The following is a 4,779-nucleotide window of genomic DNA, read 5'->3' as shown; positions in this document are numbered from 1 at the left end:
TGATTTTAAGGTTGTGCATAGAGCGGTTCGATTCAATTTTAAGCCATATTTAAAACTAACCAAAACTAAAAAAATCCATTAAGATATTTCAAAACCAACTTTGTTTGAATTATTTCAATTTTGATTCATCGGGTTATGAACAAGATCGATGACTAAATTTATTAGTTAAAACACAAATTCATTCAAATAATTATTATCTTATATTGATATATATAAAAAATAAATTAATACAATATTATTAAAATACACAACTGGAGTTATGCCTACAAGATCTTTGACTAACTCATATTAATTCAAACACTCATACAAGTTATATTATTCTCTTAATCTCGTAAGATTATTAATAGAAAATAAGTTCATACTTTATTATTGCAGTGAACTTGAACTATATTTAGATGCATTGGTAGGTAAAGGTCTTGGTTTGTTATTGAAATGGTAAGATACCAATAGGATATCACCAATCGTTATAGTAACTGAAAACAAATACCAAACCTTATGATGAAAATATTTTGTTCGAACCACACACATAGGCATGAATTTCTACAAAGCTAGTGAACATCAAATAAGATTACAAAACCTAATCAATTGCATCTTATGAACTCAACACGAGATGACAAAAAAGGGCCTTTTTTAAGGTCGTTAACACCCTTCCATGGCCATAAAGCCTTCTTTCTATTTGGGCAAGCTCTTGGCAAAAACGTACAAAAGCAGTAATTTGCATTGGGCAAGCTCTTGGCAAAAACGTACAAAAGCAGTGTTATCTTACACATTGCTAGCGAAATATACGCATATCCAACTGACAATTCTCTCCCCATTAACCAATTTCTGTACCAAGTTTTCATGATAAAAAGCTTTTATATATATCTATATTTTGCAACTAACCAACAAAATGTGACAAGCTAGGTGTTGGCCAGAGAACTTTACCCTGAACTATGTCCGCCGGTTATGTCGTTAGGATGGAGTGGTTCGTTTGCGGTTAATGATGATGCTGGTGAGTATGATGTTGAAGTAGTTCAACATGAACCGGAACCCAACTTTGACGTCGGAGATGTCAAACCAAATCTCGGGTTGTTGACTGATAGAAAGAGGAAAGCCCCTCCGGCAAACCAAGTAGTTGAGCACAAGATCTACACTTGCGAGTTCTTGAATTGTCCTTATAACCAACCTCTTAATGGGTTTCTGGACCGACCCTCGAGAGATAATCATAAGATGAACTGCCCATATAGTGCCCTAGACAATCAATTTAAAAAGAAAATGTTATTTTATGTCAAATTGTGAATCTGCCGAACACCATATAATAGATATACAATCCAGTTTTAAGTTTGGTTTTGTTTGGAAACCTTTAATTCGAAAATCAAACCAAAAACAAATGATGAAATTCGGTTTCGGATCCCAACCATATTGAGATCCCTAAACCGAATACAATTTAAATCCAGATACAATAAAGAAGTAAAACAACAAAGGGCCTTCAGACTCACTTCGGTTTCGGATCCCAACCATATTAAGGGCCTTCAGACTCACTGCGGTCTCCTTAATCGACTTGTGGACCAAATCCTTCAGTATACCGTGAACCAACCTGAAACCAATAAAGAAGTAAAACAACAAAGATTTCAAGTTGTTTTATCCAAATAATAATATATATTTGCGAACATACCGCATCAACAACCGCTTCGGCAGGAGATTTGATGGTAATCAACGTAGATTCGATAAGACGACGACAACCTTGTTCAGGTGCTATTAAATGAGGTTGATATCCATCAGATACAGTAATTAATTTTCTCACATTCTCCACTGAAAGTTGCTTGTAAAACTGTAACCTTTTTAAAGCAGCAGGGAGTTGATTATCAAATACAGCATACACCTTGTCGCCACCTGGTCGTCTGCATATTGTTAATTTCATCAAAAAAAAGTTAAAACCTTTAAAACATTAACAAGCTTGAGAAGTTTCATAAATCAATGGTCCATTTAGAGCCCCTGGTTCAAAAATTTCGGCTTCCAATAGTCGAACAATATATGTAACCAAAAGTATTTTTTTTTTTTGCAGAAAATGAAACACAAAACTCATTCCATAGCCAAAAAAAACCCAAGCACAAGAGCATGCATTAAAATTAGCCGAAATCTATCGAATTCTACATCCAATCTGTCAAGTAGATTTAGATGGATGCTTACAAATGGAAAACGTAGCTACATCATAAAAAGAACATACCTATACACCTGTAATTTGACCTCTTTTGACCTTTGTAAACCTCCAGTAATGAAGAAGACCGCTTTTGACATTTGTAAACCTCTGGTAATGAAGAAGTTGCAACTTGCAAGGAGTGCTTGCTCTGTGGCAAAAGTATAATGTCTGGTATTAGCATGCTTAACTCGCCCGCTCAATAAATCTTTGTTATTTAGAGAAATGAGAAACACGTAACAAGATTCACTTACAAGCACTACATGAAGACAAGATTGAGTGCTTCTGGTGGCATTCGTAATAAAAAAAAACTCTGAAAGAACGTATAAAATTAACCATATTGGCTGGAATTCATATAATAAATAATCACATATTGCTATTTACGGAACAGAAAATTAAAAAATGAATCAATTTGATACGAAACATAATATATAGGGTACATTAAAAGTCAATAAATGAAAGCCAACTCCAAGGACTGTCTTTATACTAAACTAAGTGTGCATAGTAAGTTTTTAAAATGTATACTCTTGTAAACACCAGTTGCAATTGTTCAAAACATTAATCCAATAAACAAATAATTTTGGTGTAAAACAGGTGTTTTGCATTAATATATACAAATGAAAAAAAAAAACAATCACAAACAAAACCCATTAAAAACTCTAATCCGACAAGATTCATGATGAAAAACAATTCCTTTATAGCCGATTTTGTAACTAACCAGAAAAGGGAACCTTTGATGGTCTGCTAAAGTATCTTTAATCAATAATAAAAATTATTCCACCTGCACCAAAATCCTAAAAAATTAATCCCATTAAAGTCATGGTGAGAAACAAACATATGAAGAATGTAGAATGAAGAAATTTATGAAGAAGAGAGGGAAAGAGAGGGGTTGACAAAATAAAGGTCAAATATGTCTGATGGCATCTAAACCCTGTTTTATCGACATCATCATTTTACGGATCTGAAAAATACAAAAAAAAACCCTAGATCTACAAAAATACCAAATACTTACAGGGGTGATATGAGGTCTACGAACATACAGGATACCGGATCTGCTTGTTCTTCACTCCCAAAAACGAAAAGAGTGTCACTGAAACCGGATTTGGTGATATGAGCTGTACAAAAACGAAATCAGTTCAACAAAAACGAAAAGAGAGAAAAGGGTAAGAACACAATACCAGCCTACACGGCTCGGACTATTTGGTTCCATGGAAGTATCAAACGCCGGCGAGTTCGCAGTGAGCCAGTGGCTCGGCTCCGCCTAGAGAAACCCTAGATCTTCTTTGAGAGAGAAGCAGGGAGATGGATGAAATGGCAAACCCTAAAATCGATTGTACAGTACCCCGTGGTTCAGCGTTGTTGATGAATTAGAGAGAGAGAGAGAGATCGAGAAAAGGAGGTTACCTTCATAGATCTGGCGAGATCCGAGAGCGCGATATAGCAATCGCCATAGAGAGAGAGAGCAGAGGATGATAGCGGCGGACCAAATGAGGGATGAGAGAAACCCTAGTTTGTTTGTGTGTCCGCGTGTTTAGTTTAGAGGAAAGGGTATAAGTGGAAAGTGAAGTTTTCTGGTGCTTAAAAGACTTGTACATCATGTTTTAGAGGTGTTTTAAGGAAATTTTATTGACATTAAGAAGTCCTTTGGATATGTATATTATATATAGTATAGATGTGTTTCCTTTTGACGGTGGGAAGGGTCCCATAAAATCGAGTCCCCACACATCAAAAATTTCACAAACGAGAATGCCATTTTTAGGCATTTCGTTTTTGGAAGAAATATTACCTGATCTTTGGCAAGCGTCACATGTCTTTACAAGATTTTGTGCATCCTTGTAAATGGTTGGCCAATAAAATCCTGAATCAAATACCTTTCGTGCGGAACTAGCGGCACCATGATGTCCTCCGTATGGACCTTCATGACAATGACGAAGAATTCTTCGTGCTTCATTACCATGGACGCACCTTCGGATGAGTTGGTCGGCACACATTTTGAAAAGATAAGGGTCTTCCCAAAAGTAATGCTTTACATCAGCAAAGAATTTCTTTCTTTGGTGATGCGGCCATCCTCTGGTGACTATACCGCTAGCTAAATAATTAGCATAGTCGGCATACCATGGTTCTTGTCTACTCTCCATCATTTCCAAGGACTCTGTGGGAAATTTTTCGTTTATCTGCTCGTCCCTGGTTGCCTCCAAAGCTGGTTCTTCTAGGCATGAAAGATGATCTGCAGCAGTGTTTTCTGCTCCTCTTTTGTCTTTGATTTCAATGTCGAACTCTTGGAGGAGTAGAATCCATCTGATCAAACGGGGTTTTGCGTCTTGTTTCTTGAAGAGGTATCTGATAGCTGCATGATCTGTATAGACTACAGTTTTAGAAAGAACAAGGTAAGAACGGAATTTATCAAAAGCAAACACCACAGCTAGTAATTCTTTTTCTGTCGTTGTGTAATTTTCTTGTGCATCGTTAAGCGTTTTACTAGCATAATAAATTGGGTGGAAATGCTTTTCTTTTCTTTGTCCCAAGACTGCTCCAACAGCAAAGTCACTTGCATCACACATGATTTCGAAAGGAAATTTCCAATCAGGCGCTATCATGATAGG

General features: G+C 36.2%; 1 long non-coding RNA gene across 7 annotated transcripts; it reads right to left on the bottom strand.

Annotated features, from left to right (window-relative positions):
• Positions 1-474: 474 nt before the first annotated feature.
• LOC110865728 lies at positions 475-3,735 on the bottom strand. 7 transcript variants are annotated; one of them, XR_002550904.2, is made up of 10 exons: positions 3,581-3,735; positions 3,355-3,497; positions 3,189-3,291; positions 2,895-2,957; positions 2,431-2,489; positions 2,207-2,327; positions 1,655-1,880; positions 1,479-1,576; positions 925-1,230; positions 475-825 (listed from the first exon to the last, which is right to left on the bottom strand). It is a non-coding gene; the product is annotated as an uncharacterized LOC110865728 (long non-coding RNA). The 7 variants fall into 7 exon arrangements; XR_004861199.1 differs by having other exon boundaries at positions 3,189-3,497; XR_004861200.1 differs by having other exon boundaries at positions 475-1,230; positions 1,655-1,734; positions 1,818-1,880; positions 3,189-3,497.
• Positions 3,736-4,779: the final 1,044 nt, after the last annotated feature.

Source organism: Helianthus annuus, chromosome 6, assembly GCF_002127325.2.
Source record: "Helianthus annuus cultivar XRQ/B chromosome 6, HanXRQr2.0-SUNRISE, whole genome shotgun sequence".
Taxonomy (NCBI): domain Eukaryota; kingdom Viridiplantae; phylum Streptophyta; class Magnoliopsida; order Asterales; family Asteraceae; genus Helianthus; species Helianthus annuus.
The sequence above is the reverse complement of the archived record's forward strand: the minus strand, read 5'-3'. Positions and strand labels throughout refer to the sequence as shown.